At 48.5% G+C, this 12,549-nt stretch overlaps 1 protein-coding gene across 1 annotated transcript in view; it reads right to left on the bottom strand.

The window, feature by feature from the left end:
• The window catches only part of CHPF (chondroitin polymerizing factor), a 31,139-nt gene that overhangs the window by 7,931 nt on the left and 10,659 nt on the right, over nt 1–12,549 (bottom strand). The gene's annotated exons all lie outside the window — the stretch shown is intronic.

Raw genomic sequence — 12,549 nt, 5'->3', positions numbered from 1 at the left:
GCAGCTGCTGGGTGTCTGCAGATGTGAGAATGCAAGTGTTGCATGACTGGGCCCTCATGGCATAAGCCTTCACTTAGCCGGGAATGAACTTTACAAAGGGGTCGGAATGGCCCATGAGGTTCCACACTAAAAAACCCTACAGCAACGTGGGACTACAACACAAAAAGTGGCTGGCATGTGTGCACATGCACACGGACAAGGGGGTGTGTGCCTTAATCTGTAATCAAAATGGCATCTTAAGTGATACATTTGCCCATACTGCTCTTTTGCTACCTTTACCTCTCCAATCCCTCTCTGCTTTCTCTCGCCACTGTCATAGTTTAGCTTGCAAGGTACACCCCCAGAGCGAAGGAATCAGTCCTCTCTTTTTTTGGCCTGTGCTACCCTGTAAAGCCTGTTGTCTTTGTCCATGGAGTTTTCTTGGCAGAGATACTGGAGTGGCTTGCCAGTTCCTGCTCCAGGTGGATCACGTTTGATCAAAACTCTCCACTATGACCTGTCCGTCTTGGAACAGACAAAATTAAAAGATTCCTGCTTCTTGGGAGAAAAGCAATGACAAACCTAGACAGCATCTTAAAAAGCCAACAAAGGTCCGTATAGTTAAAGCTATGGTTTTCCCAGTAGTGATGTATGGAAGTGAGAGCTGGACCATAAAGAAGGCTGATCGCCAAAGAATTGATGCTTTTGAATTATGGTGCTGGAGGAGACTCTTGAGAGTCCCATGGACTGCAAGAAGATCAAAACTATCTATTCTTAAGGAAATCTGCCCTGAGTGCTCACTGGAAGAACAGATCCTGAAGCTGAGGCTCCATTACTTTGGCCACCTCATGAGAAGAGAAGACTCCCTGGAAAAGACCTTGATGTTGGGAAAGATGGAGGGCACAAGGAGAATTAATGATGGGCTTAACAGCTGATAGAGGACGAGATGGTTGGACAGTGTTGTCGAAGCTACCAGCATGAGTTTGACCAAACTGCGGGAGGCAGTGGAAGACAGGAGTGCCTGGCATGCTCTGGTCCATGGGGTCATGAAGAGTCGGACACGACTAAACAACAATACCCTGTAAAGCACCATGTACGTTACTGTTATTACGTAAATAACAGCAGCCCTGTATGTTCTGTAAGTGTACTACAGATCCTCAGGTGTGTCCAGCATTTACAAATGCTCAAGTCCCATTTGTTTCAGTGAGCACCTCTATTAGAACCGTACAGGAAATAAACAGATTACCATTTCTGCTTCAGAATACTGTGCCAAGGGCTTATTAATAAAGCTGTGCTGTCCCTAATGCACCCAAAATGCTGAGACAAAGAGTAGAGGGAATGCACAAAAATTTAAAATTCCTAGTCCTTTCCAAGATACCCTGGGGTCTTAAGTGAGTTGCTAAATCAACAGGACACCACATTTGGGAAACCTGTGGATGTCCATTTCACACACACACCCCGGGTGGGGGGACACACATACCGGGACAGGGGTAGCACCAGGGATGGGGGTAGATCAGCTGTTAAGCCCATCATTAATCCAAGCATAGCTAGCAGTAACCTGACGATGGATTAGGACCCAGCATTCGGTCAAGGGCAAGATGAGCTAACTCATATCAATGAGGATGCCAGATCTTTCACAAACATCAACATCAGGGCAACCACAGCCAGAGCTGTCTTAAGCATATGCAAAGATCCACCCAGCGCCCCCCCCCCAGGTTGCCCAGAGTTGTTGACATTTTTTAGGGGGGAACCCCAAAGTTGTTAACATTTTTTTAGGGCTGGCCAGTGAGGTGCGCACAGCAGGGCTGGCCTGGCCGGCCATCTCAGCAACAACAGAGTAGCCCGAGGAGGTAGTGGCGGCAGCAGAGCACGGCCAGGACCAGGAGCCGGGGGGGGGGGCAAGCAGAGCCCAGTGCAACAACAGTTGAGCCCGAGGAGGCGGCACTCCGACGGCCTCTGCTCCGCTCGCCAGTGGCTGTCGGCTCTTCCCAATCCCCGGACTCCAAATCTCGGCCCCAGACTCTTGGCCCCTGAGAGCCCTAGCACCTATATGTAAGACGGCCCTGATCACAGCAATAACCAAGAATGTGTTCTGCAACTTCTGTAAGAAACTCAGACTCTCACACAAAGCAACAGAGGATCCCAGAGCGCAACCTCATTGCCTCTGAAATCATCTTTCTGCATTGTTCTTTCCACTAAAGGAGATCTGAACTTGTTCCCCAGCTCAGAAACCAAGTTTCCATGAAGGCTGAGGGGGTACCACCACCATATATCTGAGTGCAACCCCTACGATCGACAGATTCTTTGCATCTCTTAAAATATTGACTCTCACTAAGAGAGCAAGAAGAATGTATATTTAAAGAAGAGTAGAAAATATTTATTTAATATATGAAAAATAATTGTACACAGCTGAAAACGCTGTCAGCATTAAAATAAATTCAACAGAGTAAACAATATTTGATTGATGTAAAAAGTGGAAAATTGGATTTGAATGGTTATAATAAAATATGCAGGAACGTATGATATGTAAGATGAACCATGGAAGGAGAAGAAGTCATTGGATATTTTAACGTTTGTAAAATGTTTATTTTGAAATGTTTAAAAATGAAAACTCATACACACACACACACACACACTCACGTGCCATTTTAGACATGCTGCAACTGAAGCCAACCTGCAAGACACCCAGATGGACAAATTAGCAAAATGCTAGAGAGGGTAGCCATGGCTGAGCAGATCTCACTTGGCCGAGTCCTCAGCTTCCATGCTAGACGGCCCCCTAAGGAGCTAATCATAATCCCCAACTGAGTAGCAAGAGGAAGGAGCAATAGTGTAGGGCTCAAGAGTGTGAAGAGAAGGGGAGGGTGTCAAGACTAGAATCCAAACGCCTAGGGAATTTAGCTTCCCACCATAATTTGACTGCTGCAATTGTGAATCTGGAGGGGGCGGAAAGACTCTGACATCTCCCAGTTAGGTAGGGGCTGCGTTAAGAAAATGGGGAGGGGGGGTATCTTGCTCCCTGTGACATTACAGTTGGTGTTAGGATGCAGGTGGCCTGTCTCTTACAATAAGTTTCAGGTTTTAATTATTCAAATGCAGCAGGAAACCACTCCTTCCTTCCTACCCACCCACCCACCCCCATTCCACTCACACAGTGGGCTCATTCAGCCCCTCCGCTTCCTGCCCATCCCACCCACCCTCACTCACTCACTCCTGGGGACAACACAGCTCATTCAGTCCCTCGTCCCTGGGCCCCCAACCCCTAGCATTGATCTCACCCGTTTTTGAGTTGAGGGCACGCAGGAGAAAGGAAGAGATCGTAATCCTGGTGCCAGGGATCAGAGGGGGAGAAACAAAGCAGAGTTTCTCCCCGCCCCCCCCCACATCATGACTGGGAAGGGGGTGGGGAACAGGGATGAGGGGTTCTCATGGGGCTCACTTAGACAAGCAATACTCCCAAGGCTGGGAAGGTGAGAAATAAAGGGGCCAACACACTCTGCAGAGAGAGGCAGGCAAGGAAGGAGTGGTGGTGGGAGAGAAAGCAAACACAGAAGATCTGGCACAGAGATGCTGAGGATAAAGGCTTGACATAGTTAAACCTTGTAAGGAACAGGACAATTCCCTGAAAAGGAGGGAGGGAGAGACAGACAGAGAGAGAGAGAGAGAGAGAATGCAGAGAGATAATAAAGGCAAGGCAGTCTTTTGAACTGCCAGCAGGCAGTATTAACCACCAGTAACCCCAGCAAACACAGACAGACACATGCACACACTGAGAGTGGGAAGGAGCAGATGTCACTATAAATTGTCGGAATAAATGACACCCTTAACTAAAAAGAGCAATGAACTGGGCAACCAGCAAACAGAATGTGTGACTATAGGAGCAGCAAGTCTCCTGATTCCCTTTCCTGGAAACACACAAACGCATACACACACACACCTCATTCCCATCTCTGGGGAAACAGTGGCCAGGTATGAATGATCAAAGCCTACCTTAAGTAAGCCAAGTTAGATACAATGTTTGTGCAATTGCACACACCCTCTGAGTGCCCACACTGCTGCTCCCTTTCATGCAAGCAGCGAAACAAACTAGGAAGCTACAGTGAGTCCACCATGATTTAAAGTAGGGCTCTAAATCCTGACTTGTTTGGAAGCCCTTAAACACATTTCCCAAATTGCAAATCCTGGGAAGGCATGGTTAACTGCAGCTTTCTGGCTTGATTCTGCACTTGCACAAAGGGAGAAATGAAGAGGAAAATGGCTGCATTTGAGAGCACAAAGCCTGTGTATATCCTGGCTCATTAAGCTAGGATCTGATAGTCTAAAGCAGGCCAGAAACTTTAGAATGTGGTTCTTTGTCACTGTTAAAGCTCACTATGCCTGTGCCTTTGGGCTCTCTGTACTCCAGACCCAAAGGGAGAAAGTGTTCCCTGCCCACATGGAAATCTCTGCATAGCTCTGATTTCAAGAACTGAGCCTGTAACCTACTGGGTTACACAGAGTTAATGGGGCCACTACAAGACTACAAGACGCGGGTGGCGCTGTGGGTTAAACCACAGAGCCTAGGACTTGCCGATCAGAAGGTCGGTGGTTCGAATCCTTGCGACAGGGTGAGCTCCCGTTGCTCAGTCCCTGCTCCTGCCAACCTAGCAGTTCAAAAGCACGTCAAACTGCAAGTACTGCTCCGTCGGAAAGGTAAACGGAGTTTCCGTCCACTACTCTGGTTCGCCAGAAGTGGCTTAGTCATGCTGGCCACATGACCCGGAAGCTGTATGCCGGCTCCCTCGGCCAATAAAGCGAGATGAGTGCCGCAACCCCAGAGTCATCCACGACTGGACCTAATGGTCAGGGGTCCCTTTACCTTTACAAGACTATACAGGCTGCAGAGACTGCGATTTTTTGTGCCTGGAGCATCACAGGTGGGTGGGTGGAATGGACCTCTTTCCGAGGGATACTTTCTACACTCCATTTTGTGTGCTACAGAACTCAACTATGCTCATAGAAAGCTGCAAGAAGGATGTTCCCAGAATTGGACACTGCTGATCACAGACCATGCAGAATGACCTCAATCTTCCCAGAAGCAAATTCAGATAAGACAAGGAGTGAGGAAAAGAAGCTCCAGCAGCTGAACCAAGAGATAAGAGGCAAAAAGCCCATCATCTAAGGGGGGGACTGCCATGCTCCCTTAAAAACCTATTGACTAGTGAAGAGTGACTAGTGGGGTGCCACAGGGTTCTGTCTTATTCAACATCTTTATCAACGACTTGGATGATGGACTCAAGGGCATCCTGATCAAATTTGCAGATGACACCAAACTGGGAGGGGTGGCTAACACCCCAGAGGACAGGATCACACTTCAAAACGACCTTGACAGATTAGAGAACTGGGCCAAAACAAACAAGATGAATTTTAACAGGGAGAAATGTAAAGTATTGCACTTGGGCAAAAAAAATGAGAGGCACAAATACAAAATGGGTGACACCTGGCTTGAGAGCAGTACATGTGAAAAGGATCTAGGAGTCTTGGTTGACCACAAACTTGACATGAGCCAACAGTGTGACGCGGCAGCTAAAAAAGCCAATGCAATTCTGGGCTGCATCAATAGGAGTATAGCATCTAGATCAAAGGAAGTAATAGTGCCACTGTATTCTGCTCTGGTCAGACCTCACCTGGAGTACTGTGTCCAGTTCTGGGCACCACAGTTCAAGAAGGACACTGACAAACTGGAACATGTCCAGAGGAGGGCAACCAAAACGGTCAAAGGCCTGGAAACGATGCCTTATGAGGAACGGCTATGGGAGCTGGGCATGCTTAGCCTGGAGAAGAGGAGGTTAAGGGGTGATATGATAGCCATGTTCAAATATATAAAAGGATGTCACATAGAGGAGGGAGAAAGGTTGTTTTCTGCTGCTCCAGAGAAGCGGACACGGAGCAATGGATCCAAACTACAAGAAAGAAGATTCCACCTAAACATTAGGAAGAACTTCCTGACAGTAAGAGCTGTTTGACAGTGGAATTTGCTGCCAAGGAGTGTGGTGGAGTCTCCTTCCTTGGAGGTCTTTAAGCAGAGGCTTGACAACCATATGTCAGGAGTGCTCTGATGGTGTTTCCTGCTTGGCAGGGGGTTGGACTCGATGGCCCTTGTGGTCTCTTCCAACTCTATGATTCTATGATTCTATTCTCCTGACCCTGAACCCACATACTTAAACCATTAGCCTCCTCCTTCATTTCAGCTGTTATTAACTAATAATACTGCAAGATGGCGCTGTGCTTGTTTTGTTTTAAATTGTGTGGATTTGTTATAATCTTGCAAGTTGAGAAAGGCATCCAAGAAGTGTAATAAATAATTATTATTCATAGATCACTACGAAGCATTAAGGAGCTGCCCCTCTTGCTTTTCTTTTCTGTTCTCTGTTCACCAGCACATCCTCCTTGAACCAAATAGGCAAACCTTTTTGGAACTAAAATATCCGCCTAATGAAGTTAAACAACAGATCAACAAAGCCAGACTGATACTCAGAGAGAACTTGCTGCAAGACAGACCCAAAAGAGAAAATAACAGAACACCACTAGTAATCACATACAGCTCCCAAGTTAAAACAGTCCAACACATCATCAGAGATTTACAACCTCTCCTGGACAACGACCAGCCACCCAATCTTAAACAACTCCTCACCCACAATAATACAGCAAGCAGACTTAACGTGGACACTGGTACCAGAGCCTGTAATAAACCCAGATGCCAACTTTGCTGCCACATAAACCCAGACAGCACCATCACTGGACCCAACAACATCAAACATACCATCTCAGGACTATTTAATTGCTCATCTTCTAACATTGTGTTTGCTATCAAATACCAACAGTGCCCTTCAGCTCTCTATATTGGACAAACAGGCCAAACCCTATGCCAAAAGATAAATGGACATAAATCTGACATCAGGAATCACAAGACAGAGAAACCAGTAGAACACTTCAATCTCCCAGGACATTCTATACAAGATCTCAAAGTAGCTGTCATATTACAAAAGAATTTCAGAAATAGACTGGAAAGAGAAGTTGCTGAATTACATTTAGGGGTTAACATGACTGCCAAAAATGTGAATTTATTTAAGGATAATTATGAAAAATGTTGGATAGAAGTGAAAAAGGATTTAGAAATATGGACAAATTTGAAGTTATCATTGTTAGGCCGAATTGCTGTGATAAAAATGAATGTGTTGCCAAGGATGTTGGTTTTGTTTCAAACATTGCAAATTTTGGATAAGATGGATTGTTTCAAGAAGTGGCAGAAAGGTATTTCCAGATTTGTTTGGCAGGGCAAGAAGCCTCAAATAAAATTGAAGATATTAACTGATGCTAAAGAAAGAGGTGGATTTGCCCTGCCAGACCTTAAACTTTATTATGAATCAGCTGCTTTTTGGTGGCTGAGAGAATGGCTGCTTCTTGAAAACACTGACGTGTTGGATTTAGAAGGCTTCAATAATGCATTTGGCTGGCATGCATATTTGTGGTACGATAAGGTCAAAGCACATAAAGCGTTTAAAAATCATATTGTTAGAAAAGCATTGTTTAATGTTTGGGTAATGTGATGGGATAATGAGCTGCTTGTGCGTAAAAGCTTGATCCCGCTGGGGTTTGGCCGGTCATCCAAACCCAGGCACTAACGGAGCCCCCAAAAGCATGACTCCGTCAGTCGCTGGTAGAATCTGACAGTGGGCGTCTACGGAACTTACGCCAACATAAAAGCTGTTTGACGGACATGCGCTTTCGTGACTCTCTGCGTGACAGTTTCCGGCGAAGGGAGGGAATTCCTAAAGGGGGTCTAGTTACCTCTTCACTATTCTCACTAGAAGCGTCTGAGAGCCTCCCCTCCGCTGTAACTCCTGCACTCCCCCTGCTGGTTCCTGCTTCTGCTGCAGAGTCTCTCCTACTCTGCTGGAGCCTGTCCAGCACCTCTAACTCCGATGGCAGTTCCCTGACATCCACCTCCCCCCCAGGCCCCCCTTCACCCCCTCCCGCCTCCTCTCCCACTGGCGGTGAGGGCGGAAAGCCCCTGAAAGAGCAATCCTCGTCATCAGAGGATTCAAACACTTCTAGCCACGGCGTCCCGTCTCTCTCCCCGTCTTCTTCTTCTTCGTCGGAGGCAGCTTCCTCACCCACCCCTGACTCTGGGAACCCTTCAAACTCTCCCTCCTCATCGGTGGTCCCAAAGTGTTCCCTTCTAAATCGTGCCACGGGTTGCGGTTTTCTTGGGAAACGCTGATGAAATGTTTCTATTAAGATCTCGTCATTCACTACCTCTGCTGGCACCCAAGTGTTTTCCGACTCTACTCCCCCCTCCCATTCTACCAGATAGTCCACCTGATTCCCCTTCCACCTGGAATCAATGATTCCTGCCACGTTCATGTCGCGCTCTCTCTCTTCTATCACGAGCGTTTGGGTGGCCTCTCTCTCACGCTCCCCCCACTCACGTCCCTCTCGGTACGGCGACAGTAATGACCTGTGAAATACTGGGTGTAATTTCATGTGACTGGGCAGTCTGAGTTTGAATGCTACTGGGTTGACCTGCTGTATGACCTCAAAGGGTCCCAATTTCTTGGGTCTCAATTTCTTACTCCCACCCTTGAACGGTAGTCCTTGGGTGGACAACCACACTCGGTCTCCCACCCTTATGATTTCACCTTCCCTCCTATTTCTGTCTGCTTGCTTCTTATATTCTTCCTTGGCTCTCTCTAAGTTAAGTTGAAGCTGACGGTGGATCGCTTCCATCTCTTCAAAAAAATGTTCCGCTGCCGGCACGCTCCACCTCTCCCCCCCCTCTCCTGGGAATGCCCGGGGATGGCACCCATAGTTTGCCAGGAAAGGACTCATCCCTGTGGACACATTCTCCGCGTTGTTGTAGGCAAATTCGGCCAGCGGTAGCTTATCTACCCAATCATTTTCTCTGTCCTTTACATAACACCTCAGGTATTGTTGCAAAATGCCGTTTGCCCTTTCCGCTTGCCCATTAGTTTCTGGGTGTCGGGCAGTGGAGAAATTGAGTTCTACTTGCAGTAAGCTCATAAGTTTCCTCCAGAACCTGGAAGTAAATTGTTTGCCTCTGTCACTGACCACCCTCAAGGGGGCGCCATGCAACCTGAAAATATGCTCTACAAACAACTTGGCGGTCTCCTCCGCTGTAACCGCATGTGAACAGGCTATAAAATGACACATTTTGGTTAATAGATCTACCACCACCATGACAGCTGTTTTGCCTTTGGATTTTGGCAGGTCCGTCATAAAATCTATGGATACTGCCTCCCAAGGCCTTTCTGGCGTGGGTAAGGGTTGTAATAGCCCCGCTGGCGCCACCCTCTCTCCTTTTGCTCGCTGACACCTGTCGCAACCCCTAACATATTCCCGCACGTCCTCCCTCACCTTGGGCCACCAAAACTCCCTGGTAACCAACCACATGGTTTTGTGCTGTCCAAAATGTCCCGCTGTGGGGCTGTCATGCAACTGCTTGAGTACTCTGCCCCTCAGTTCCCCATCTGGTATGTACAGTGCCCCTTTGTAATACAACGCCCCGTTCTTTTCTTCAAATCCCCCTGTGTTCTCTTCTGTCCTCCTGAGTTCTCTGAGTTTCTCTTGGGCGTATTCATCGTTCTCCGTACCTTCCATCAGTTCCCTTTGCCCCACCAATGCCGCCCCACACACCCAGCGGTCTTCGGAGATTACATGCCTTGCCTCAGGCGCTCCCTCCCCCTCTAAGTACTCAGGTTTCCTGGAAAGGGCATCCGCTCTCACGTTCTCTGAACCTGGCACGTAACGAATCTCAAAGTGGAATTTGGAGAACTCCTGGGCCCATCGCACTTGTCTCTGGTTCAGGACACGGGCTGTTCTCCAATATTCCAGATTTTTGTGGTCAGTTCGGACTTGAACCTTGTGTTGCGCCCCAATCAGCAAGTGCCGCCATTTCCGGAATGCTTCATGAATGGCGAGCAGTTCTCTGTCGTACACTGTGTAGTTCCTCTCGGATTTGTTCAATTTCCGCGAAAAGAATGCACACGGTCTCCATTCCGACGTATCCTTTCCCGGCTGGAGAAGCACGGCCCCCACTGCTCGGTCTGACGCGTCAGTCTCCACTCTCATTGGTTGTTGTAGATCCACGTGCAGAAGCTGTTCTTCCGACGCAAACGCCTGCTTTAGGCGTTCGAACGCCCGCTGCGCTTCTTCCGTCCAAACAAATTTCTTTTTGCTACTAAGACAATCTGTGATGGGCGCGGTCAAATGGGCAAAGTTTTTGATGAACTTCCTATAGAAGTTTCCGAACCCCAGGAACCTTTGCACGTCCTTCTTGGTCTTTGGTGTTTTCCATTCCAGTACCGCTTGAACCTTGCTGGGATCCATGGCCAATCCCTTGTCAGACAACCGGTACCCCAGGAATTCCACCTCCCTAGTATGAAACTGACACTTCTCCAGTTTCACCCACAGCCGGTTTTCTCGCAGTTTGCTCAGTACCTCTCTTACATCTCGCACATGCTGCTCCTCATTCTCTGAGTACACCAGGACGTCATCTAAGAACGCTACGCAGTTCTTGTAGAGCAATGGCCCCAGGACGTGATTCATGAATGATTGAAAACAGGCGGAGCCTCCTTGTAATCCGAAAGGCATAACGAGGTACTCAAACGCCCCCAAGGGGGTGAACATAGTGGTCTTCCACTCATCCCCCTTCCTCACACGTATCAAGTTATATGCCCCCCTAAGGTCCAGCTTGGTAAAAATCTTCCCTTTTCTCACCTGTGTCAGAATGTCATCAATTCTAGGCATAGGGAAAGTCACTGGTTCTGACACTGCATTCAGGGACCTGAAATCACACACAAGTCTGGGCTTGCCCGTGTTTTTTTTGTCCACAAAGAACACTGGACTGCCCCCCACCGCTCGTGACTCTCTGATGAAACCTCTCTTGAGATTCTTGTCAATGAACTCCCTTAACTCCTGCATCTCACTGTCTGACATTGCATACAGCTTCCCCACTGGCAATTGTGCTCCTGGGAGTAAGGTAATTTGACAGTCAAAGGGTCTGTGCGGGGCAATTTATCCGCTTCCTTTTCGCTGAATACGTCAATCAAGTCAGCGTATTGTGGTGGCACCTTCCCCTTGTCCATCACTTCCACCCCTGCTAGAGTGGCCCTGCTGCCTGCCTGGGCCTCTCCCTCCTTGCAGTGTTCTAGGCAATGTGCTGATCCAAAGGAAACCACGCGCTGATGCCAGCCTACTAGCGGATCATGTAGTGCCAGCCAGCTCATTCCCAAGATAATAGGGGCTCCTCCCAGGGTGGCTACGTTAAACGCTATCAGTTCTGTGTGCCGTGCCACCCTCATTATCATTGGTACAGTCTGTTGGCTCACTTCTCCTCCCAACAGCTCCCTCCCATCAATCGTGGTAACCTGCAAAGGCTTACTTAATGGGATAGTCTGTATCTGGTGCTCAGCTGCAAACTCCTTACTCATGAAATTACATGAGCTACCTGAGTCCAATAGCGCTCTTATCTTTAGTGGGTGTCCGTTTGCCAGTTCCAGCAACACCTCTATCACAAGTGCTGGTCTTGGGGGTTCCGGCGTGGGCACGTTCACTACTCCCTGGCCTGGCTGCTGTGCCCCGATGTTGGCAACCAGGCGTTGGCTTTTACTTGCTCCTTCATTTCATCCTCCTCCTTCCCCCCAACAGTTCCTGCCATCCCTTGCCATTCCTTCCTTTGCGGACAGACTCTGGCAAAGTGACCTGGCTGTTGGCAGAGATAGCATCTCTTGCCGCTCTTTCCCTCCTTCTTCCGCCCTTCACTGGTGTTTGAAACTGTGCGCGCGCGCGCTGCTCCAAGTTCCATCGGCTCTGCTGGCGGGAAAGGCTGCTCCGGAATCTCTGGAATGCGGAAGTCCTTCCAACGTTCCCCCTTTCCTTCCCGCTTTTCCAAAGCTCTAGCCTCCTGGCGTGCTCCTATGGACAGCGCTGATTTAGTCAGCTGGTCCATAGACTCCGCCCTAGGCGCCCGGGAAAGTTCATCTTTCACTGCCGGAGAGAGACCTTCTTCAAATAGCATTTGAATAGGTTCACTAGCAAGGTTCCACCCCAGTCTATGAATCAGCATGGTGAACTCAGTCCAGTACTCACGTACAGATCGGCTCCCCTGTTTACAAGCCATCAACTCCCTGCGCACCATCCCCTGCTCAATCTCGCTGGAAAACATCAAGTCCATGGCGCGAAAAAACTTCATTGTGTCCTTTAAGATTTCATTATTGGCTGCCATCAGGGGGCGAACCCAGTCCCTCGCCCCTCCCTCTAGATGGCCAATCACGTACGCCACTCTAGAGTTCTCATCGGGGAAGTCATCAAACAGTAGATTGAGAGCATATTGCATCTCTGTTCTAAAGGCTTGATAGTTCCTGGGATTCCCCCCAAATTTCTGCACCAATCCAGGCACCCTTCTGGCAAGTGGGGTGGTTTTCCCCTTATCTGCATCTTGAGCCCTCCTCTCCTCCAGCCTCGCCGTTTGCAGTGCGAGCTGGACCTCCAACGCCCTGTACCTTTCTT

Source organism: Podarcis gaigeae (assembly GCF_964106915.1).
Source record: "Podarcis gaigeae genome assembly, chromosome: 1".
NCBI lineage: Eukaryota > Metazoa > Chordata > Lepidosauria > Squamata > Lacertidae > Podarcis > Podarcis gaigeae.
Note: the sequence above shows the minus strand (reverse complement) of the source record. Positions and strands in the feature narration are given on the sequence as shown.